We start from the raw sequence: 25,936 nt of genomic DNA on the forward strand, positions 1-25,936 counted from the left end.
CAGTTAATACTAATCTGCATCTGGTGTGGTCCATCGGCCGCGCTTCTTGAGTCCTGGTGAGGAGCTGGCAACAAAGAGGACTGGAATAGAGGTACAAAGAGAGTCCCGCGGCAGAGAGGGGAGCGTCTCGCCGGGTCCTTAGCGTGCTTGGGGGGGCCAGGAGACCCACGCCGAGCCCAAGGCGACAACATTGCGGAAACTGTGTTATGCTCAAGTGGCGGAGGAGAGCCGGTGTTAGCGTCCCGAGCGTCCACCCCCGACAAGGCCTCAGACTCTTGGAAAACGCTGTGTTGCGTCCTTTGCCCATTCCAGCCGTGCTAGAGTACAAATAGGTTAGAGCGAGGCCATCCTGCCCTGTCTTGTCTCCCGGACTCGCTGGCCGTGACCGCGTCCTCCCCCAAGTCTTGGTCTGAGGTTCTTAAAGCCGTCTTGATCAGTCTCTGTGACCAGCGTGTGTTCAGGCCTGCGAGCCGCCCTTCCGTTGGCCCTTTGATTTTACATTTCCTCCCGTTGAAACCTCATTCTTTTATTCTTCTCGAGCTGACGTGGCTGGCTTGAGACCCGCTTGACTACAGACACACCCGGTGTACAGAAAGACAGCCTCTGGTGTAGTTAAGAAGGGCGGCAGACGCCGGAGGACCTCTCGTGCGTAGAGAACATAGAGTCTAGTGTGCTTTCGGAGAGTTGGGGCCAGCTGGGTCCTGCCGCCACTAGGTCACAGGCTGCTGTACAAACTCCGGCCACCGCCACCCTGCTTACTGCTGCTGCCACCTACTGACTATTTATTGGGTGACGACCATCTCCAGTCTCTGCTGTGCTTCACCTATTTATTGTCACCATCTCCAGTCTAAGCCTGCTGTGACTTCACCAGTGTGTCCCCAAAGCCAGCAGCAGCGCGAGCAGTCTGTGTGTTCCGTGCAGACTCTCCTATTGGTTATTGTGGATGAAAAAAATAAGAAAGAAAAAATACAAAAAAAATAAATAAATACTTCTTCGGTCCTTCCTCTATGGGGTGCGGGAAATAACCAGCTATGGGGAAAGTAGCAACTTGTACTCACCAGCACCTAAACAGAGGGATTACAGTAAACTGGTTTTTTGGCTAACCTAAGAGTTTTATTCAAGCAAACTCATAGATGTGTTTCGTTAGCTTTTATAGGTTCAAGAGTTTTAGTATCATCATGTTAGAAAGCAATCAGGTTAGATATAATAAACTATATATATATAATACTGGAGACTTTCACTTGCTGGCCTGTCATGTCATGTACTGCTGCTGTGTACAAGTCACCACTCACCACACCAGAGTTCACAGGAAGCACACACTGCCCACTAGTCACAGAAAGCACCACGCACTGCCTCACTGCCTGCCACAAGAACCACCACAAATACAATGCAAATCTACAAACTCGAGAAACCAAGAATGAATTTTGTTAGGAAGGTGTTTTTTTCTTGTTCCTATCATTATTGTCATCATAAGCACTAGTAGTAGTAGTAGTAGTAGTAGTAGTAGTAGTCCCATCTCTACCCTGGAACTTTAAATCCCCCGCTGTGACGTCACAATCAGTCGACTACATCATGGAGGCAAGGGGAGGCAGGAGCTCGGCAGTCAGAGCACATTTTCGTCCCTTTCCTCACCTCCAGTCACGGAAGTAAGTGTGTACAGTACATGAGCGTTGCATGGGAAGGTGTGGTGGAGTGGCCGAGGGAAGTACAGAAGGCCAGGTGAAAGACAGAGTAGTGAGATGAGTGTTGTGAAGGGGAGGGAGAAGGCTGACGGTTAAATGCGTATGATAAACAATTGAATATTATTGTGAGTACTTTTTTCTCAGTTATAAGCAGATATCATGTACACTTAATTAACTTTTCATCTATTTATCTATCGATTCCAGTATGATAACACTACAACTTTGAATCTACAGCCAGACATACCCCAGCTGATCTCAAGTTCCCCAGAAGCACTCAGACGCTTACCCACTCCACACACCAGTGACCAGCAGTAAGAGTGAGGTGCTGACAGTGGCTAGTAGCGAGAGAAGCTGCGTACTGCCCCGCCACTGACACACCTTGCGGGCTAGCTTGAAAAAATTGAAATTATTGCATTAGGCGCTGCAACTGATTAGGTCATATGGCACCGCTAGGGTTGACAGGAGAACGCTGTATCTCCTACAGGGCAACTAGGTTTGGCGAGGATTCAAACACGAGCCGCCTTAGCCAACTACGACACCCAGCCAGTCAAGGAGGTGGGAGAGACTTGCTGGATGAGGCGTTGGACCAGTTCACTGTGAAAGAAATCAGTCACCAATGGGAATTATAGTGAGTAACATTGCAGGTTTACTTCACATATATTGATAAAGGCGCTAACATCACTTGACTGTGTTTGTTGTTGTGGGCGACACGGAGTATTACTAAGAACAGCACGGATTATGGCAAGATTAGCAATATCCTTTACATGAAGACGTAGGAGAGAGAGAGAGAGAGAGAGAGAGAGAGAGAGAGAGAGAGAGAGAGAGAGAGATTATGTGGTTATTGGAGGAGCGAAGACAATAGTTAAGTATGCCCCTCAATAACTCAAGGCTAAATTATGAAAGAATCTAATTGTCCTAATGGTTATTCTCTATATGTTATATAGTGTGAGGGTTAAGACAGTAGAAGAATTTAGAGATGGAAAGATGGAATAAGGGAAAAAATAGAGATTATACCCATGGGTAGATGAATGCTACCTACATCTTCCACCGCCCAAATGTATAGGTATGGCATGACAAGGACCCAAACTCAGGCTGCCGCCCTACCTAATGAGCGTCATTACACAACTCGCCCTAACCCACCACACCATTCACCCACCCTCCAACGACTCTATTAAATATTTAGTTATATATTTATTTTTTTTTTCCTTTTTTTCTATGTTAAGGCCTATAGCGCCTTTAAGTATACTTGAAGAGTATGTATGGGAAGCGCTGTTCAGCTTTCACCCATTAGTGGTGCAGGCAATTTTATTTATAGAGATACCCATATCACCACCCAAGCGCATCTTTGGTGTGAGGCAATTACACCTCCACCTACAACCTGGATATCATGATGATGACGTAGGTAATTTTAAACCGCTCGACAAATGGCATAGTAATAAAGCGGTTATGTGTTGGGATTCGAACCTACGCGTGGATATCTGCCCGTGTGTGTGTGTGTGTGTGTGTGTGTGTGTGTGTGTGTGTGTGTGTGTGTGTGTGTGTGTGTGTGTGTGTGTTATAATTGCACAATACATACAAAATGCACTCATACATGCATTGTTGTTGTTGTTGTTATCATTGTTGAAAGGCGTCGCTTCCACTTCAGATAGTAACTCTAACTTGGCCATTGCCGCTTGAGATCTAGTGAAACACTGCTGGGCGCCAACAAACGCTTTCTGTGTGACTGTCACTCACTGCTTGTGCACTGGACGAGTGGAAGACAAGAGCTTGTCACCAGTCACCAGTCACCAGTGCTTCCCAAACGTGGAAGGTGCTCCCTTAATGAAATGATCGTGAGGTGAATAGTGAATACAGCGAGGACGTGAAATTGTCTGGTCAAAAACACAGTTGTTTAAAAGTACATCATGAAATTGTGTGAGGAATAATTAGATGTGTGTCTGTGTTCATTAACACTGGTGGCAGGACCCAGGTGGCAGGTGGCAGACGGCAGGTGGCATCCCGGCCTCGCTGAAACAAGCTGTTCAAACTATCACTTCCTCATTTCAGTATTATGAACATTGGTAATATTATTTACGCGTCATTCGTGTAGGCCTACATGCTTCATAATTAGTACAGGAAAATGTTGATACGTTGGATTGGCTGGTTAAAGGATTATGTGTCTTGACATTTCAGTAATGTGACAACTGGAAATATTATGTACAGTAGCTACGTGCCATGTCCTCACAATGATGATGATAATAATGATAATGATAATAATAATAATGTGCATAATGCTATAATGTTAACGATAATAATAATAACTAAAATAATAATAATAATAATAATAATAATAATAATAATAATAATAATAATAATAATAATAATAATAATAATAATAATAATAATAATAATAATAATAATAATAATAATAATAATAATAATAATAATAATAATAATAATAATAATAATAATAATAATAATAATAATAATAATAATAATAATAATAATAATAATAATAATAATAATAATAATAATAATAATAATAATAATAATGATAATAATAATAATATCAATAATAACAATAGCAGTAGTGATAATCATGTTAATAATGATAATGTCATAATGATAAACGATAATAATAACAATAACAATAACTATGATAATAATAATAACAATAATAATAATGATAATGATAATAATGATAATAACAATGCTTATATAGAACGATGCTCACCGGGACTAGTTAATTAGTTATTAAGTATCTTTATTGCTAACAAGCGAGGGGGGAGGAGGGGAAGGAGGAGGTGAAGCGGAAAGCAACGAGGCACAAGAGAACGATTTCCTGTAGACGCTGTGCAGATAAGACGTGTGTGCGCCAAGAAGTGTGTAAGTCCAGTGTCCTGTCACCAGTTTGGTCATAGTTTGTGTGTTGGTCTGGTGTTGCTTGTGGCGTTGTTGTTATAAGCCGGGAAGGTATGTTAGACACGGTATAGAGGTGGTGGTGTGTGTGTGTGTGTGTGTGTGTGTGTGTGTGTGTGTGTGTGTGTGCGTGCGCGTGTAGTGAAGGACCTATACCTGTTTCTCATGAACAGGAGTATTTTAAAGTTCCGTGCTGTTTGAGGATAGGAAGTGTTGCCTGACATTTCGTGGAACTATTTGTTTATAGTGTATTTAAGATCAGTTTGCGGTTTCGTAACGGTTAATCAGTATTGGAAGTTAATTCAGTATTTAAGTAACGCGTTGTTGTATTAAAGGAAAGCGCCTCGTAACATCTTAGTTGAACTCGCAACTCCTTGGTGAAGCCGTGTCACGACAGGGGGGTGTTTATTGTTAGCTTGGCTGCAGGGTGGTTCGAGTGGCTCATACCGTGTCATTAGTGTATCTCGACCTCTCCTCACCGAGCGGTGGCGCAGATATAGGCAAAGCTCCACGAACCTTTATAGTTGTCGGATTATTTCGTTGGTTTCCAATATTTTCCTCTTGTCTCATGGTGTAAGATTTGGTTTGTACATAAATGTCCGTAGTTTACCATATAGTACGGTGTGTGGTATTTGATCCAAACGGTAGATAATGCTACCTGAAGCGTTTTAGACTTTACACTTTGATTCGTTATCAGTTTCGAACGCGTGACTTGTGTATCGCCGCCACGTAACAGCTTCATTCCTACTCGAGGTGGAGTGAGCCTGAATATCAGTGAGATTTGCAGTCTGCGATTACTAAGCTACCTTTACATTCAGAGCTTACCCAGGCCGTAATCCGTCCTTTCACCAGGTATGTTACATTAGTGTTATTGTAAGATTGTGATAGTAAGAATATGGCAAAAAACCGGCTCGCATATGGATTTTCACCAGAGGAAAGTGTAGGGAGGAAACGCCTAGTGCCGAACAGGTGGTTTGAGGTGAATTTGATCCTCGGGTAAATAGAGGTGGTTGGGAGTCCGTGCACCAGGTTGGGTAACACCAGGTAGGGTTTTGGGTTAGTGGGATATCCATGAGTGTCACGATCTGGTGCAGTAAGTGCAGGAACAATAAAGTATTAAGTTTCGGCGTGTTGTGGTGCAAATGTTTAGTCCTTTTAGTAATATACGCAGTTGCATTTAATTTAGTCTCGGGTCATTCGATTATTATACTGTTCCATTTATCCGTGTGTCAGAAAGCTTTAGATTTGTCATGAAGAATGACCTTAACACAGCAGGTGAAGGATATTTCTTTAAGGCTGATTTATAACTGATAACTTTGTTGCAGCAGTGTATACAACAACGAAGTCATACCGGCCGCCCCCTAAACATGGGACAAACAAGTCTCGGGGCTTCGTGCAAGAGATGGAACACGTCTCGGCGCATGTCTGGCACCGACGTCCCTACATCTGCGCACTTCCAACTTGGTAGAATCACATCGGTTCCACCCGAGGAACTCCTTAGCCACACCGGTTGTCTAGAGATCTGTACGCGCCCAAGCGTCTGAGAAGCCTCGGTATCCTCATCCGTGTCCATGTGATAGCAGTCCATCTCCAGGTCGTCCGTCCTCTTCAGAAGAGGACGCACGCCGCGGAGGCGTGTGGTCCGGCACAGGCCGTTTTAACTCCTTCATTGGAGGCGTAAGTTACCATGAATAGGTGTTAAAGGTAATGTAACGAGGGTGATGGAAGCAAAACTTGTAAGGTTTGTAATCGTCACAGAATAAGGAATGCGGGGATTTAAAGAAAGTGAGGTTGAGATAATTATTACAAATTAGTGTTCCATGTGTGTTCGGTGGTGGATAAATGGCAGGCACTAAACATTTAACAGGGCACATCCACCACACCACCCACACTTGTCCTACAGTTGAGGACAAGGTTGTTCATGATTAGTGTAAAAGCATAATTACATTTTACAGGTCCTGCCACTACTTAAGGGAGAACCAAACCATCGGCATCGTGTCGTAACCTGCGGCAGGAAACTGGCTCCTCTATCACTGGAGGACTCAGATTCTCGCTGCATCTTCCACGGAGGAACTGGACCCTGCCTGGCACCAGCTCTAACCTGACAACGTGGTGCTGGAGGGAAGAACGACTACCTCGCATTATCCAAACCAGCGTGTCGTAACAACCTGCGGCAGGAAACTGGCTCCTCTATCACTGGAGGACTCAGGTTCTCGCTGCATCTTCCACGGAGGAACTGGACCCTGCCTGGCACCAGCTCTAACCTAACAACGTGGTGCTGGAGGGAACAACTACCTCGCTTTATCTAACCTAACCAATACATGTTGCCATCACTCTTGTAATAGTATCACTTCTATCTGATGTGTATGTATCCACCACAAGTGTAATACTATTCCTTACTTTATCTAATCAAACCAATACATGTTGCTAATCACTCTTGTAATATTATTATCCCTTCTATCTGATGTGATGTGAATGTACCCACACAAGTGTAATGCTATTCCTTGCATGTTCTGTGATGTACCCACATAGCTGGTGTTGCTACTAATAATAAATCATGATTTGAACTGATGTACACTTTTCTTGATAATTCTTTTTTTAGTACTTATGAACACACCTAATCCAACCCTGGAGCCTTACCTAACCTCGTATTGAAGTTTTACCTGACCAATTTAGCCCCACAAAAGCTTTTCAAGTGAGAGCTGTGAGATCATTGTAGAAATTAAAGCAAAATCTATACATATTAAAAAAAAAAAAAAAAAGACCTGTAGATCTTCTTCAGTTGACCCAAATTCCATTACAATATAAAAATAGCAGTTCCATTACAATGGTAGTAAAAAATGTTTGCTTGAAAAGCTAGCCCTAAAAAGATAGTGAAAACTCTAAAAACTGCCCAAAAAATTCCTAAAAAATGCAAGAACGTGCCCAAAAATGCAAAAATGGCCAAAAATTCAAAAAAAATGCAAGAATGGCCAGAAAAATTCCTAAAAACTGGCCAAAAATGCCCCAAAAACTGAAAAAATCCCTAAAACCTGCCCCAAAATGCCCCAAAAAACTGTGCTAAGTCATAAATACTCCGAAGAGTCTCCGGAGAAAAAGCACGTGTGTATTTGGGTTAAAAATACAATGAAGAGTCTCCCTTCCTAAACTTTTATTCAACAATCAACATTTTTGTGCACAGAAACCTGAAAACTCTACAAAAATTTTCAACTTAGAATAAATTTTTACAATCAACATGAGAATATTATATAATCAACACAAGAACATTTTTGTGCAAAGAAATCTGAAAACTCTACAAAAATTTTCAACTTAGAAAAAAATTTTAGAAAAAATTTTTACAAGAAACATTTTTGTGGACAGAAAAAAATTTTACAAACACGAGAAACATTTTTGTGCACAGAAACCTGAAAACTCTACCAAAATTTTCAACTTAGAATAAATTTTTACAATCAACATGAGAATATTATATAATCAACACGAGAAACACAAGAATAAACTTTTACAATCAACATATTTCTATGCAAAATCTGTGAAAACTCTACAAAAATTTTCAACTTAGAAAAGGAATAGCAGAACTTTGACTTACAATAATTTATCCAACATTCAACTTAAGACATTTTTTTCAAGTACTTAACTTAGAAAAGGAATAGCAGAACTTTGACTTACAATAATTTATCCAACATTCAACTTTATCCAACATTCAACATTAGAAATTTTTTTCAAGTACTTCATTACTCTGGAAATATTTTCCACTGACATAATTATTTCAAAAGTATTAGAGAAACAAAAACGTCGAAAGTTGCAATACAGACCAAGAGGCCTGCACATACATGCCAGCAGTCCATGTATGAACAGGTCTACCTCATTCCACCTATCTTTGCCATCCATATATTCCACCTATCTTTGCCATCCATATATATTTGTCTAATATAACAAGAAAATGAATATAAGAACATAATAGTATTTTGAGAGCATTTCATTACATAAGTCTTGTTAGTAGCTACTAGTTATAAAAATATCTTGAGACCATTTTTATTGGAAAGGTCTAAGAGAAACTATCAACTTTGTAAAATGGTTTCTAAAGCATTTCACAATGGCATTGCTCTCAAAACAGCATGGTGTCCCTTGTAACACTATATTGTCACCACAAATATAAAAACACAGACCATCATACTGAGGCCGCATTCTACACAGTTGGCCTCAGGTCTCCCTGAATGCCTGACTGTCACCCCACTGTTGGTCTTTGGGCTCATCACTTGTCAACTTTATATATAAAGAAATAACTCCTTGACATGATTTTCTACAATTTAAATAATTTTGATATATTACTACTTTGGGAATAGTTAGACTGTATCCAAACAAAAGAAACATGACAAACAGGAGAAGATTACACATGACACATGCAGACCATGCAGGGCAAAGTTAGTTTGAATTTGGGGAAACTAGTTAGTCATCATTAAGAATATTTGTCATTAATCAATAATAAAAACTGTCAGGAATCATACTATGGTACATACAGCCAAGTTTCCCACCATGTTGACAAGAGTTTTAAGGCAGCAGTTGGGAGCACTACAAAAAGGTGAACCCTGTCTTGGCACTTGGCACAAGTCTAAAGGTTAGAGCCTGTCATAGAGGGACTTGTGTCTAAAATGCACTATTTTGTCTCAATGCGATCATGTCATTAGTTATGACAGTTTGTAGAATATGGCCCCTGAAATCCTGCACAGAACAGTGACAGCAAAGCTCTAGAAAGGTGACAAGCTTACTATTTAAACAGTCTTCTTATTCAAAAATGTATGTAGACCTAATTACACACATTTTTTCCCTACATGAAAGACAGTGACATCAAGGAATGACTGGCACACTTGCCACAAAGCTACACACACACACAACTTGCAGTGTTAACTGAAATTCCACCTACAGGAAGTGCAATGGACAATGGTTCATGTCTGTAAAATGTGGACTGTTAAGAATGATGCAACTAGATCATGCTAATAAAGAAAGCCCTTTAAACAAATCTTCATAATGCAAGATCTCTTATAAGTCAATTTTTATACATTGCAAATTTCATAAACAATTACTCCTTGTAGCTAAATATACGCTGACATGTAATGAAGTGATTTGATGCACAATGTTAAGTCATGAAATCTGTCAATATGAATGATGACATAATCTTTCAGTCAAAACTGTGTGAACTACTTTCCGCAAAAAAGAAAGTATGATGCTGTGAATGTTGATGCATCCTCCATCCTTGCCCCTCTCTGTCTTGCACTCTGCACACACATTTATGAAAACAGTGTGCAGTGTGCCGGTGGACCTCCAAAAGCCTGCAACAAAAAGAAAGGAGTCAACAAAAGTTAATGTTTAGCAATCATTTACCTTCATGTCATCTTATCAATCTGAAATTATTAAAACTGTTCACTTGTAATCACATTTATGGTACAGGAAGGTAATAATAATATTGATATACTCTAAAGATGATTTTTCTATTCATTTCTTTTAAATGACATACTTTCTCGTAAGGAGTAGCGGCGTATCTTCCGTGACTCAGGTGAAAGAAGACACTTTTGGCACAGTGCCGCTTTGGGGGCCAGGTGTGAGTGCCCGGGAGTGCCACACCTTTCCCCTCCCTCTGTGCCACGCCCTTGCACCCCCCGCGACCCTCACACCGCCACACAGCCAGCCAGGGCGGCCATCTCACCCCGCAACACTTCGACTCATCATTCATTTATTTGTGTGTCCTCATTATTTCCAATGTTACACAGGACAAACTCTTGAGTGGCTTGTTTTGTTTTGCTGTAGATGAAATGATAAGCCTTCATACGTCCTTGATGTGACCTGTGATACGTAAACGCTATTTGATACATAGAAGGAAAGCAATGAATCACTCACTATCCAGCTTGTGTTGTCTCCAGTCCACAAGCTTCTAGGAGTTTTGCTGATGATTTAACAACTGAGAGACATGACTGCAGATCCCGACGGAGGTTCCACGCTCCCTCGAGCTCAGCAGCAGACCGAGCTAGCATGTCAGACTGTTCATTCCCGCGTATATTGGAATGTCCAGGCACCCAAACCAGTGAGAAGGATTTATGACATGAATTCAGCTTATTAATGATGTTGCCCTGGATTTCATTTGTATCCGTGCGGCCGGACTCTATTGCCTGAAGGGCTGACATAGAGTCCGAAAAAATGACAATTGAATTATGAATTGAATTTAAAGCATAATCTATGGCTTTGTCAATAGCAAAAATTTCAGCAGAAAAAACCGATGTATGGGTAGGCAGCCGGAACCTGAGGGCACATTCACACGACCATACACTTGCACCCACACATTCACCTGTCTTGGAGCCGTCTGTGTAGAGATGTAGGGATGGAGGGAGGCCAGCGACGAGGGCTCGGAAGTGGTGTTGGAGCTCCACCTCGGTAACCACAGCCTTCTTCCCCTGAAGCCAGTTGATGTTGAAGGTGGTGGTGGGAAGTTTCCATGGGGGAAGGGTGGGCAGCACGAGCTGGTCCGCATCGTCCAGTCTCACGCCCCTTGGTGTGTCCTGTCTCGGTGAGGGGTGGGTGGGTGGACAAGCCAGTTACCAGCCAGACTTGCTCCTTCGTAGCTTTAGTGGCATTACTTGGTGTCTAATAGCGAGTATTTCCTTTCTCTCACCCCTTAGATCGGCCGGGCTTGCGCGGGACGGACGAGATCGCCAAACTCAATGAAGCCGTCGGCCGATCACTCCTTATGGAGCTGGACAAGACCCACAGGTATCCAGTCAAGGGGGACGTGACTGTGTACGCCTTCCTGATCGCCAAGATGCCGGCACTCAGGTGAGCCCAATGCTGTTGCTGCTGCTACTCAGAGATAGAGGGATTGATGTTTCTATGGTCACAATATTGAAACGATACGTGCGATACATGGTTTGTTGGAAGGATACGTGAGTCTGTAAACCTCGACAATTAGTTTTGCCTGTTTACTGTGTTGCCTTTTTTTTTCTTTTTAATGCCAATGAAGTCTGGAAGTAAAAGATTAGAGAAAGCAACTGTAGATTATTGGAAGTAATCGTGGTGACATTAACATTAAGAACACAAAGCAACATTCAGCTGAACCAAACACTACTCTGTTATCTTGGACCTCACATCCACACAGCTTAGGTCAGCTTGATCTAGTGCGCAAAGCTTCCAAGTGACTCCCTAACTCGCCATACTCGGTGGAAATTCGTTAATAAAATAATACCTTCATTTTTCATTCACATACATATAAGTCTGTCATGAATCAATGAATATATGACGGTGAGGAATGTGTGAAGTAAGAGATTGACTCCTGGACATTCATACATCGATTCAGAATGCACTACATAGTTCACAACCAAACACAACTCCTATTTATAAGGTAGTTAACCTCTTCAGTACTGGGACGCATTTTTACCCATTTTTACCTTGATTTTTAGGTACGATTAGACCATTTTATTGTCATTAGAAAGGGTCTATGGACGTCAAAGAATTAATGGCCACACAGTCTTCACTATTTTGATCCCCACACAAGTTTCCAAAGATGTATAAAGTCACCAAATAGTCATCAGAAGGAATATGGAAACGCGCCCTGGTACTGGATGGGTTAATAGTAGACCTATGTTTCAATTGCCACTAACGCTCTCCTTCTTCATTTCAGACTACGTGGTAACGAAGTTCAGTGTGTTGGGGGAACATCCTCCCCTCCTCCTCCTCCTCCCCCTCCTCTTCCTCTTCTTCCTTCTCCTCCTCTTCCTCCTCCTCGGCTCTGTTGCTCCATCACATCGTTTTATACCGGAGAGTAACGTGTTGTACATTACCTTCGTGAATTGTTTGTTAGTGTTACTTGTTAGGGCAGAACACCCCTCCATTACCCGGGCTCTTTTATAAGATACCATTTCTAGATGTGTTGTGAGTTTTACAGAGTCTAACAAGTGTTCTGTGTAGAGGAGAGGGTGCCGGAAGCCTCCACTGTAATCTTAAGCAGCCCGCAGCAGCCCCACTGTAGATTATAATGTTGATCATGATGCCTTATAATCGAGAGGTCAGCACGCGGCTGCTTACGGACTCTGGCTGCGCTAATGAGTCTCCAGGAGAGGATGGTTAATAAATAGTTCAAGGTTGAAGAATATACACAGTTTATTTTTTAAGGAATCATGTAATCGCCCTTGAGGATGGTCCTTATCTTTGTAAATTGAAGATATTGTATACTTAAAAAGAATATTTAATTATATTATTACGTAAACTGTTACACACTAAAAATCTTTATTGCCTTTTACATAAAAACAAAAAAATTGTTATCACTCATTCTTGTCATTGTCAGAATGGTAAACAAAATTTGCCACTAATATCATGTCATCAGCTCCATCATTATTTCACTTAAGTCTTTTTTTTTATATATATAAGTTTAGGTAGCTTTTAATTTTGTATAGTTTAATTTATTTTTGTTCAGCTTCTCCCAGCAAACACATATTGAAATCATATATTGTGCCAGTTAATACTAATCTGCATCTGGTGTGGTCCATCGGCCGCGCTTCTTGAGTCCTGGTGAGGAGCTGGCAACAAAGAGGACTGGAATAGAGGTACAAAGAGAGTCCCGCGGCAGAGAGGGGAGCGTCTCGCCGGGTCCTTAGCGTGCTTGGGGGGGCCAGGAGACCCACGCCGAGCCCAAGGCGACAACATTGCGGAAACTGTGTTATGCTCAAGTGGCGGAGGAGAGCCGGTGTTAGCGTCCCGAGCGTCCACCCCCGACAAGGCCTCAGACTCTTGGAAAACGCTGTGTTGCGTCCTTTGCCCATTCCAGCCGTGCTAGAGTACAAATAGGTTAGAGCGAGGCCATCCTGCCCTGTCTTGTCTCCCGGACTCGCTGGCCGTGACCGCGTCCTCCCCCAAGTCTTGGTCTGAGGTTCTTAAAGCCGTCTTGATCAGTCTCTGTGACCAGCGTGTGTTCAGGCCTGAGAGCCGCCCTTCCGTTGGCCCTTTGATTTTACATTTCCTCCCGTTGAAACCTCATTCTTTTATTCTTCTCGAGCTGACGTGGCTGGCTTGAGACCCGCTTGACTACAGACACACCCGGTGTACAGAAAGACAGCCTCTGGTGTAGTTAAGAAGGGCGGCAGACGCCGGAGGACCTCTCGTGCGTAGAGAACATAGAGTCTAGTGTGCTTTCGGAGAGTTGGGGCCAGCTGGGTCCTGCCGCCACTAGGTCACAGGCTGCTGTACAAACTCCGGCCACCGCCACCCTGCTTACTGCTGCTGCCACCTACTGACTATTTATTGGGTGACGACCATCTCCAGTCTCTGCTGTGCTTCACCAGGTGTCCCACACGGCCAGCAGCAGCGCGAGCAGTCTGTGTGTTCCGTGCAGACTCTCCTATTGGTTATTGTGGATGAAAAAAATAAGAAAGAAAAAAAAAAAAAAAAATAAATAAATACTTCTTCGGTCCTTATTCTATGGGGTGCGGGAAATAACCAGCTATGGGGCGTCTTGTACTCACCACACATAAACACAGGGGTTACAGTAAACTGGTATTTTGGCTAACCTGGAGTTTTATTAAGCCTCTTGTGTTTCGTTAGCTTTTATAGGTTCAAGAGTTTTAGTATCATCATGTTACATCAATAATAAACTATATATATATATAATACTGGAGACTTTCACTTGCTGGCCTGTCATGTACTGCTGCTGTGTACAAGTCACCACTCACCACACCAGAGTTCACAGGAAGCACACACTGCCCACTAGTCACAGAAAGCACCACGCACTGCCTCACTGCCTGCCACAAGAACCACCACAAATACAATGCAAATCTACAAACTCGAGAAACCAAGAATGAATTTTGTTAGGAAGGTGTTTTTTTCTTGTTCCTATCATTATTGTCATCATAAGCACTAGTAGTAGTAGTAGTAGTAGTAGTAGTAGTAGTCCCATCTCTACCCTGGAACTTTAAAGGCGCGTTTTTGATAGTCCACGCATAAGGCAGCCTTAAGCCTGGCTTAAGGCTGACGTCATTTTGTGTTCTTTCATGTCCCCAAACTTGAGCCAGAGCGTAGCCCGCTTTAAGGCAGGGCCGGCCAAACTCAAGCCAGCTGCAGAGCAGGCTCGACTTTCCGCTAGCCAGTTGTGACGTCACATGTAAATAAACAAATGATAAGACATGACGAATGAATGCTCCATTAGCTGCTGTTGATAGTTCTGCACCAAACTGAATGCTGTTTCAGTATCTTCTGGTATCTCTGGCAAGTCTGGAAACATGATGGACTGGACTGTTGATGCAGGGAGGAAAGATAGCAACTAGGATGATACCAGCTTTGAAGCGCCTGGAATATAGAGATAGATTAAAGGCATTAAACATGTTTTCATTTGAGAGGAGATGTATAAGAGGGATATTTAAAATGTTCTCAGATACAAACTACATAGATGTGAGATCTTTCTTTACCTTAGAGGAGGGAAGTAGGACTAGAAATCATGGCAGGAAGATTAGAAAGCAAGTGTGAAGGGAGGGAGAAGGCTGACGGTTAAATGCGTATGATAAACAATTGAATATTATTGTGAGTACTTTTTTCTCAGTTATAAGCAGATATCATGTACACTTAATTAACTTTTCATCTATTTATCTATCGATTCCAGTATGATAACACTACAACTTTGAATCTACAGCCAGACATACCCCAGCTGATCTCAAGTTCCCCAGAAGCACTCAGACGCTTACCCACTCCACACACCAGTGACCAGCAGTAAGAGTGAGGTGCTGACAGTGGCTAGTAGCGAGAGAAGCTGCGTACTGCCCCGCCACTGACACACCTTGCGGGCTAGCTTGAAAAAATTGAAATTATTGCATTAGGCGCTGCAACTGATTAGGTCATATGGCACCGCTAGGGTTGACAGGAGAACGCTGTATCTCCTACAGGGCAACTAGGTTTGGCGAGGATTCAAACACGAGCCGCCTTAGCCAACTACGACACCCAGCCAGTCAAGGAGGTGGGAGAGACTTGCTGGATGAGGCGTTGGACCAGTTCACTGTGAAAGAAATCAGTCACCAATGGGAATTATAGTGAGTAACATTGCAGGTTTACTTCACATATATTGATAAAGGCGCTAACATCACTTGACTGTGTTTGTTGTTGTGGGCGACACGGAGTATTACTAAGAACAGCACGGATTATGGCAAGATTAGCAATATCCTTTACATGAAGACGTAGGGAGAGAGAGAGAGAGAGAGAGAGAGAGAGAGAGAGAGAGAGATTATGTGGTTATTGGAGGAGCGAAGACAATAGTTAAGTATGCCCCTCAATAACTCAAGGCTAAATTATGAAAGAATCTAATTGTCCTAATGGTTATTCTCTATATGTTATATAGTGTGAGGGTTAAGACAGTAGAAGAATTTAGAGATGGAAAGATGGAATAAGGGAAAAAATAGAGATTATACCCATGGGTAGATGAATGCTACCTACATCTTCCACCGCCCAAATGTATAGGTATGGCATGACAAGGACCCAAACTCAGGCTGCCGCCCTACCTAATGAGCGTCATTACACAACTCGCCCTAACCCACCACACCATTCACCCACCCTCCAACGACTCTATTAAATATTTAGTTATATATTTATTTTTTTTTCCTTTTTTTCTATGTTAAGGCCTATAGCGCCTTTAAGTATACTTGAAGAGTATGTATGGGAAGCGCTGTTCAGCTTTCACCCATTAGTGGTGCAGGCAATTTTATTTATAGAGATACCCATATCACCACCCAAGCGCATCTTTGGTGTGAGGCAATTACACCTCCACCTACAACCTGGATATCATGATGATGACGTAGGTAATTTTAAACCGCTCGACAAATGGCATAGTAATAAAGCGGTTATGTGTTGGGATTCGAACCTACGCGTGGATATCTGCCCGTGTGTGTGTGTGTGTGTGTGTGTGTGTGTGTGTGTGTGTGTGTGTGTGTGTGTGTGTGTGTTATAATTGCACAATACATACAAAATGCACTCATACATGCATTGTTGTTGTTGTTGTTATCATTGTTGAAAGGCGTCGCTTCCACTTCAGATAGTAACTCTAACTTGGCCATTGCCGCTTGAGATCTAGTGAAACACTGCTGGGCGCCAACAAACGCTTTCTGTGTGACTGTCACTCACTGCTTGTGCACTGGACGAGTGGAAGACAAGAGCTTGTCACCAGTCACCAGTCACCAGTGCTTCCCAAACGTGGAAGGTGCTCCCTTAATGAAATGATCGTGAGGTGAATAGTGAATACAGCGAGGACGTGAAATTGTCTGGTCAAAAACACAGTTGTTTAAAAGTACATCATGAAATTGTGTGAGGAATAATTAGATGTGTGTCTGTGTTCATTAACACTGGTGGCAGGACCCAGGTGGCAGGTGGCAGACGGCAGGTGGCATCCCGGCCTCGCTGAAACAAGCTGTTCAAACTATCACTTCCTCATTTCAGTATTATGAACATTGGTAATATTATTTACGCGTCATTCGTGTAGGCCTACATGCTTCATAATTAGTACAGGAAAATGTTGATACGTTGGATTGGCTGGTTAAAGGATTATGTGTCTTGACATTTCAGTAATGTGACAACTGGAAATATTATGTACAGTAGCTACGTGCCATGTCCTCACAATGATGATGATAATAATGATAATGATAATAATAATAATGTGCATAATGCTATAATGTTAACGATATAATGTTAACGATAATAATAATAAATATAATAATAATAATAATAATAATAATAATAATAATAATAATAATAATAATAATAATAATAATAATAATAATAATAATAATAATAATAATAATAATAATAATAATAATAATAATAATAATAATAATAATAATAATAATAATAATAATAATAATAATAATAATAATAATAATAATAATAATAATAATAATAATAATAATAATAATAATAATAATAATATCAATAATAACAATAGCAGTAGTGATAATCATGTTAATAATGATAATGTCATAATGATAAACGATAATAATAACAATAACAATAACTATGATAATAATAATAACAATAATAATAATGATAATGATAATAATGATAATAACAATGCTTATATAGAACGATGCTCACCGGGACTAGTTAATTAGTTATTAAGTATCTTTATTGCTAACAAGCGAGGGGGGAGGAGGGGAAGGAGGAGGTGAAGCGGAAAGCAACGAGGCACAAGAGAACGATTTCCCCTGTAGACGCTGTGCAGATAAGACGTGTGTGCGCCAAGAAGTGTGTAAGTCCAGTGTCCTGTCACCAGTTTGGTCATAGTTTGTGTGTTGGTCTGGTGTTGCTTGTGGCGTTGTTGTTATAAGCCGGGAAGGTATGTTAGACACGGTATAGAGGTGGTGTGTGTGTGTGTGTGTGTGTGTGTGTGTGTGTGTGTGTGTGTGTGTGTGTGTGTGTGTGTGTGTGTGTAGTGAAGGACCTATACCTGTTTCTCATGAACAGGAGTATTTTAAAGTTCCGTGCTGTTTGAGGATAGGAAGTGTTGCCTGACATTTCGTGGAACTATTTGTTTATAGTGTATTTAAGATCAGTTTGCGGTTTCGTAACGGTTAATCAGTATTGGAAGTTAATTCAGTATTTAAGTAACGCGTTGTTGTATTAAAGGAAAGCGCCTCGTAACATCTTAGTTGAACTCGCAACTCCTTGGTGAAGCCGTGTCACGACAGGGGGGTGTTTATTGTTAGCTTGGCTGCAGGGTGGTTCGAGTGGCTCATACCGTGTCATTAGTGTATCTCGACCTCTCCTCACCGAGCGGTGGCGCAGATATAGGCAAAGCTCCACGAACCTTTATAGTTGTCGGATTATTTCGTTGGTTTCCAATATTTTCCTCTTGTCTCATGGTGTAAGATTTGGTTTGTACATAAATGTCCGTAGTTTACCATATAGTACGGTGTGTGGTATTTGATCCAAACGGTAGATAATGCTACCTGAAGCGTTTTAGACTTTACACTTTGATTCGTTATCAGTTTCGAACGCGTGACTTGTGTATCGCCGCCACGTAACAGCTTCATTCCTACTCGAGGTGGAGTGAGCCTGAATATCAGTGAGATTTGCAGTCTGCGATTACTAAGCTACCTTTACATTCAGAGCTTACCCAGGCCGTAATCCGTCCTTTCACCAGGTATGTTACATTAGTGTTATTGTAAGATTGTGATAGTAAGAATATGGCAAAAAACCGGCTCGCATATGGATTTTCACCAGAGGAAAGTGTAGGGAGGAAACGCCTAGTGCCGAACAGGTGGTTTGAGGTGAATTTGATCCTCGGGTAAATAGAGGTGGTTGGGAGTCCGTGCACCAGGTTGGGTAACACCAGGTAGGGTTTTGGGTTAGTGGGATATCCATGAGTGTCACGATCTGGTGCAGTAAGTGCAGGAACAATAAAGTATTAAGTTTCGGCGTGTTGTGGTGCAAATGTTTAGTCCTTTTTAGTAATATACGCAGTTGCATTTAATTTAGTCTCGGGTCATTCGATTATTATACTGTTCCATTTATCCGTGTGTCAGAAAGCTTTAGATTTGTCATGAAGAATGACCTTAACACAGCAGGTGAAGGATATTTCTTTAAGGCTGATTTATAACTGATAACTTTGTTGCAGCAGTGTATACAACAACGAAGTCATACCGGCCGCCCCCTAAACATGGGACAAACAAGTCTCGGGGCTTCGTGCAAGAGATGGAACACGTCTCGGCGCATGTCTGGCACCGACGTCCCTACATCTGCGCACTTCCAACTTGGTAGAATCACATCGGTTCCACCCGAGGAACTCCTTAGCCACACCGGTTGTCTAGAGATCTGTACGCGCCCAAGCGTCTGAGAAGCCTCGGTATCCTCATCCGTGTCCATGTGATAGCAGTCCATCTCCAGGTCGTCCGTCCTCTTCAGAAGAGGACGCACGCCGCGGAGGCGTGTGGTCCGGCACAGGCCGTTTTAACTCCTTCATTGGAGGCGTAAGTTACCATGAATAGGTGTTAAAGGTAATGTAACGAGGGTGATGGAAGCAAAACTTGTAAGGTTTGTAATCGTCACAGAATAAGGAATGCGGGGATTTAAAGAAAGTGAGGTTGAGATAATTATTACAAATTAGTGTTCCATGTGTGTTCGGTGGTGGATAAATGGCAGGCACTAAACATTTAACAGGGCACATCCACACCACACCACCCCACACTTGTCCTACAGTTGAGGACAAGGTTGTTCATGATTAGTGTAAAAGCATAATTACATTTTACAGGTCCTGCCACTACTTAAGGGAGAACCAAACCATCGGCATCGTGTCGTAACCTGCGGCAGGAAACTGGCTCCTCTATCACTGGAGGACTCAGATTCTCGCTGCATCTTCCACGGAGGAACTGGACCCTGCCTGGCACCAGCTCTAACCTGACAACGTGGTGCTGGAGGGAAGAACGACTACCTCGCATTATCCAAACCAGCGTGTCGTAACAACCTGCGGCAGGAAACTGGCTCCTCTATCACTGGAGGACTCAGGTTCTCGCTGCATCTTCCACGGAGGAACTGGACCCTGCCTGGCACCAGCTCTAACCTAACAACGTGGTGCTGGAGGGAACAACTACCTCGCTTTATCTAACCTAACCAATACATGTTGCCATCACTCTTGTAATAGTATCACTTCTATCTGATGTGTATGTATCCACCACAAGTGTAATACTATTCCTTACTTTATCTAATCAAACCAATACATGTTGCTAATCACTCTTGTAATATTATTATCCCTTCTATCTGATGTGATGTGAATGTACCCACACAAGTGTAATGCTATTCCTTGCATGTTCTGTGATGTACCCACATAGCTGGTGTTGCTACTAATAATAAATCATGATTTGAACTGATGTACACTTTTCTTGATCATTCTTTTTTTAGTACTTATGAACACACCTAATCCAACCCTGGAGCCTTACCTAACCTCGTATTGAAGTTTTACCTGACCAATTTAGCCCCACAAAAGCTTTTCAAGTGAGAGCTGTGAGATCATTGTAGAAATTAAAGAAAAATCTATGTACATATTAAAAAAAAAAAAAAAAAAACCTGTAGATCTCAGTTGATCCAAATTCCATTACAATATAAATAGCAGTTCCATTACAATGGTAGTAAAAAATGTTTGCTTGAAAAGCTAGTAAAAGAAGTGAAAACTGAAAACTGCCTGAAAATGCAAGAACGTGCCCAAAAATGCAAAAATGGCCAAAAATTCCTAAAAAAATGCAAGAATGGCCAGAAAAAATCCTAAAAACTGGCCAAAAATACCCCAAAAACTGAAAAAATCCCTAAAACCTGCCCCAAAATGCCCCAAAAAACTGTGCTAAGTCATAAATACTCCGAAGAGTCTCCGGAGAAAGAGCAGATGTATATTTGGGTTAAAAATACATTGAAGAGTCTCCCTTCCTTCACTTTTATTCAATCAACACATTTTTACACAACTCTGAAAACTCCACCAAAACTTTCAACTTAGAAAAATTTTACAGTGTAACACCAGAATTTGTACAGCTAGAAAACTACAAATTTCAACTAGAAAATTTTTACACAAATCTGATGAAAACTCTACCAAAACTTTCGACTTAGAACATTTTTACAAAGCAACACTAGAATTTGAACAGCTAGGATATTTTTACAAAGCAACACTAGAATTTGAACAGCTAGGAAAATTTTAACAATTTTCAACAGAAATTTTACAACTTGCAACATACAACAATTTTTATATTTCAACTTAGAATAATTTCTGCAATTTCTAACTTGGGACAATTTTATATTTTTTAGTCTGGGAATATTTTCACCTTACAAAGTATTAGAGAAAAAAATTAGGAAAGTTGCAAGATGGACCATGAGGCCTGCACATACATGGCAGCAGTCTCTGTATGAACAGGTCATCCATACATTTGTCTAATATAACATTAAAAAAATGAATACAATAACATAATAGTATTTTGACAGCAATTTCATTGCAAAGTCTAGGAGGAACTATCAACTCTGTACAATGATTTCTTACACAATGGCTTTGGTCTCAAACAGCATGTTGTCCCTTGCAACGCTACATTGTCACCATAAATACACAAAACACAGACCGTCCTTCTGGGGCCGTATTCTACACAGTCAGCCTCAGGTCTCAAAAGGAAAAAAAAAAAAATAAAAAAAAAAAAGAAAAAAAAGAAAAAAACCAAAAGAAAAAAAAAAGGGGAAAAAAAAAAAAAAAAAAGAAGGAAAAAGGAAAAAAAAGGAAAGGAAAAACAAAAAAAATAAAAAAAAAAAAAAAAAAAAAGGGGAAATTTAAAAAAAAAAAAAAAAAAATTGAAGGAAAAAAAAAAACAAAAAAAAAAAAAAGGAAAAATAAAAAAAAAAAATTTTTGGGGGGAAAAAAAAAAAATTTTTAAAAAAAAAAAAATTTTTTTAAAATTTAAAAAAAAAAAAAAAATAGAAAAAAAATTAAAATTTAAAGAAAAAAAAATTTTTAAAAAAAAATTTTTTAAAAAGGGGAAAGGAAAAAAAATTGGAAGGGGAAGGAAAAAAAGGAATTGGAAGGAAAATTTAAAAAAAAGGGGGAAAAATTTAAAATTTGGCCCCAAAAAAAAATTTGGGCCAAAAAGAATTAAAAAATTAAAAAAAAAAGGGGAAATTTTAAAGGGAAAAAATTTTTTTAAAAAAGGTTGGGGGAAAAAAAATTTTTTGGGAAAAGAAAAGGGGGGAAAAAAAAATTTAAAAAAAGGGGAAAAGAAAGGGGAAAAAGAATTCCAAGGAAAAAAAAAATTGGGGAAGTTTTAAAAAAAAAAAAAATATAAATTATTTTGGAAATTAAAAAAGGGAAGGGAATATTAAAAAAAAAAAAAGGAAGGAAAGAAAATTTTTAAAAAGGGGTTTAAAAAGGAAAAAGGGAATTGGAGAATTAAAAAAAAAAAAAAGGGGAAAAAGGAAAACTTAAGGGTTGGAAAAAATATTTTTTTGGGAAAAAAAAAAATTCAAAAAAAAAAAAAAGAAAAAAAAAATTTTTGGTTTAATAAAGGAAAAAGGGGAAAAAAAAAAGAAAGGAAAAGGGGGGAAAAAAAAGAAAAAGGAAAAAAAAAAAAATTTTAAAGGTTTTAAAGGAAAAAAAAAGGGGAAAAGGGGGGAAAAAAATTTAAAAAAAAATTTTTAAAAAAAAATAAAAATTTAAAAGGAAAAAAAAAAAAAGGGGAAAAGGGAATTAAACCCAAAAATTGGAAAGAAAAAAAAAATTCCAAAAATTTTTAAAAAAAAAAAAAAAAAAAAATTTTAAAAAAAAAAAAAAAAAAAATTAAGAAGGTTTAAAGGGAAAATGGGAAAGGGGAAAAAAAAAAAAAAAAGGTTTAAAAAACAAATTTTAAAAAACCAAAAATTTTTAAAAAACCGGTGGTTGGAAAAAAGGGGGTTTCCCTTTTAAAAGGAAGGAAAAAAAAATTTTTTTTTTTTAAAAAGGGTTTGGGAAAAGGAAAATAAAAAAATTTTTTAAAAAAATTTAAAAAAAAAATTTGGTTTAAAAAAAGGGGTGGGAAAAAAAGGTTTTAAAAGGAAAATTTTGGAGAACAAAGAAAGGGGTTGGGGGTTTTATTTGGAAAAAATTTTTTAAAATTTAAAAAAAAGGAAAAAAAAAAAGGAAAAATTGGGGTTTAAAAAAAAGGGTTGGAAAAAAAAATTAAAAAAAGGGGAAGGGGAAAAAGTGGGAAAGGAATTCCAAGGGGAAAAAACCCAAAATTTTTTAAAAACCCCAAAAAAAAGGGGAAAAATTTTTGGAGAAATTAAAAAAAAATTTAAAAGGGAAAAGGAAGGAAAAAAACCAAAAATTTTAAAATTTTAAAAAAAAATTTTGGGGAATTTGGAAAAAACCTTTGGGAAAAGGGAAAAGGGAAAGAAAATTTAAAAAAAAGGGGAATTGGGGAAGGGGGAAAAAAAAAAGAAAAAAGGAAATTGGAAAAAAAAAAATTAAAAAAAAATTTTTAAGGGAAAAATAAGGGAAAAAAAAAAGAAAAAAAAAAAAAAATTTTTAAAAAAAAAAAATTAAAAACGGGGGGAAAAAAAAAAAAAAAATTGGGAAAAAAAAAAGGAAAGGTTGAAAGGGAAAAAAATTTTCCAAAGAGGGGAAAAAGGAAAAAAAAAAGGAAGGTTGGAAAAATTTTTAAAAAAATTTGGGGGGTTTTAAAAACCCGGGGAAAAAAAAACCCAAGGCCCAAAACCCAAAAAAAAAAAAAAATTTAAGGGAAAAAATTTTTTTGGGGAAAAAAAAAGGGGGGGGTTTTTCCAAAGGGGTTGGGAAAAAAAAATTTTTTTTAATTTTCCCCGGGGCCCCCCAAAACCCCCAAAAAACCCAAAGGAAAAAAAAAAAAAAAAAAGGGGGGGAAAGGGGGGGGAAAAGGGAAAAGGGGAGGGGGGAAAAAGGGGGGGGGAAAAAACCCCTTTTTTCCTTTTTCCCTTTTCCCCCAAATTTGGTTCAAAGGTTAAAAGAAGGAAAAAAAGAAAAAAGGGGAAAAAAAGGGAAAAAAAGGGGGGGGGAAAAAAGGAAAGGGAAAAAGGGGGGGTTTTAAAAATTTTATTTCCCTTTTTTTTTAAAAAAATTTTTAAAAATTTTTAAAAATTTTTAAAAAAAAAAAAAAAAAAAAAAAAAAAATAAAAAAGGTTTTTAAAAGGGGTTGGGGTTTTAAAAAAAAAAAAGGGGGCCCTTTTAAATTTTCCCGGGTTTAGGGAAAATTAAATTAAAAAATTAAATTAATTTTTTAAAAAAAAAATAAAAATTTTTAATAATTTTGGTTGGTTTTTTTTGGGGTTTTAAAAAAAAAAATTTTTTAAAAATTTTTTGGGGTTTTGGGGGAAAAAATTTTTTTTAAAGGGGAAAGGGTTCCTTATTTTTTCCCGGGGTTTTTTTCTTTAATTAAAGGGGGCCCCCTTTTTTTTAAAAAGGGAAAAATTTTTTTTCCTTCCTTCCCTTTTTTTTTTAAAACCAAAAAAAAAGGGGGACCGGGCCCTTTAGGTTATTCCTTAAGTTTGGGGGGTTTCACCGGTTTTTAAAATTAAAAAAACTTTCATTTATTTTTTTTTTCCCTTAAAAAAAACCCAAAAAAAAAAGGGCCCCCCCCTTTTATCCTGTTTTTTAAAAGGCCCTTTCTTTAAAAAAATCAAAAATAAAAAATTTAAAAATTTTTTTTTTTTTAAAAACCCCGGGTTTTTAAACCCTTTCCCCAAAATTTTCCCCCTTTTTAAAAAAATTTTTTTTTAAAAACCCACCGGGTTTTAAATTTTTTAAAATTTTTTTTTCCCTTTGGTTTTAAAAAATTTCAAAATTTGGTTTTTAAACCCCCAAAAAAACCAAAACCCCCCTTATTTTTTTTAAAATTTTTTCCCCTTTTTTCCCCCCTTTTTTTTAACCCCTTTTTTTAAAAACCTTTAACTTTTTTTTCCCCAAAATTTTAAAAACCTTTTTCCCCTTTAAACCCCCAAAAGGAAAAATTTTTCCCCAATTTTTTTTTAAAACCTTTTTTTTAAAACCCGGTTCCTTTTCCCAATTCCTTTTCCCTTTTTTGAAATTTGGGTTTTTTTAAAATTTTTCCCCAAAAAAAACCCCCACCCTTTTAAATTTTTTTCTTTCCCAAAAAAAAATTAATTTTTAAATTTTTTCCCCTTTTTTTCCCCCCCCCCAAATTCCTTTTTCCCTTTTCCCCTTCCCAAATTTTTTTAAAAGGGTTTTTGTTTTTAAATTTTTAAAACCTAAACCTTTTTGAAAAAAAAAATTTTTCCCCCTTGGGGCCCCAAACCCCTTTTTCCCCCTTTTTTTCCCCTTTTTTTTTTTTTAAAACCAAACCTTTAATCCTTTTAAAATTCCCCTTTTTGTTTTAAAAAAAAAAAAGGGGGGTTTTGGGGCCCCCAAAACCCCTTTTAAACCAAATTTTCCCCTTTAAAACCCCTTGGTTTTATTTAAAAAACCCCAAATTTTAAAACCCCCCCCCCAAAAATTTTTTTAATTTTTTCCCCCTTTTTTTTTTTTTTTTTTTAATTTTCCCCTTTAAACCCCTTTTTTTTAAAAAAATTTTTTTTAAAAATTTTAAATTAAAATTTGGGTTTTTTTTTCCCCCAAAATTTTCCCAAAAAACCCTTTTTTTTATTCTTTTTTTTAAAAAAAATTCCTTTTTCCCCCTTTTTTTTTTAAAAAATTTTTCCTTAAAACCCCTTTTTTTTTTAAAACCTTTAAAATTTTCCGGGTTTTTTTTTATTTTTCCCCCCGGGGTTTTTAAATAAAAGGGTTTCCTTTTGGTTTTAAAAAATTTTTTAAAACCCTTTTATTTAAATTTTTTTAAACCTTTTAATTTAAAATTTTTTAAATT

At 38.8% G+C, this 25,936-nt stretch overlaps 2 long non-coding RNA genes across 2 annotated transcripts; one reads left to right on the top strand and one right to left on the bottom strand.

The window, feature by feature from the left end:
• Positions 1–42: 42 nt before the first annotated feature.
• Positions 43–13,959, bottom strand: LOC123519375. Its single transcript, XR_006678998.1, has 2 exons — positions 13,898–13,959; positions 43–823 (listed from the first exon to the last, which is right to left on the bottom strand). It is a non-coding gene; the product is annotated as an uncharacterized LOC123519375 (long non-coding RNA).
• A 3,752-nt stretch (positions 13,960–17,711) lies between these two features.
• Positions 17,712–20,315, top strand: LOC123519373. The gene is made up of 3 exons (XR_006678997.1): positions 17,712–17,835; positions 19,207–19,555; positions 19,837–20,315. It is a non-coding gene; the product is annotated as an uncharacterized LOC123519373 (long non-coding RNA).
• The last annotated feature ends 5,621 nt before the right edge of the window (positions 20,316–25,936 follow it).

Source organism: Portunus trituberculatus, chromosome 45 (genome assembly GCF_017591435.1).
Source record: "Portunus trituberculatus isolate SZX2019 chromosome 45, ASM1759143v1, whole genome shotgun sequence".
Classification (NCBI taxonomy): Eukaryota; Metazoa; Arthropoda; class Malacostraca; order Decapoda; family Portunidae; genus Portunus; species Portunus trituberculatus.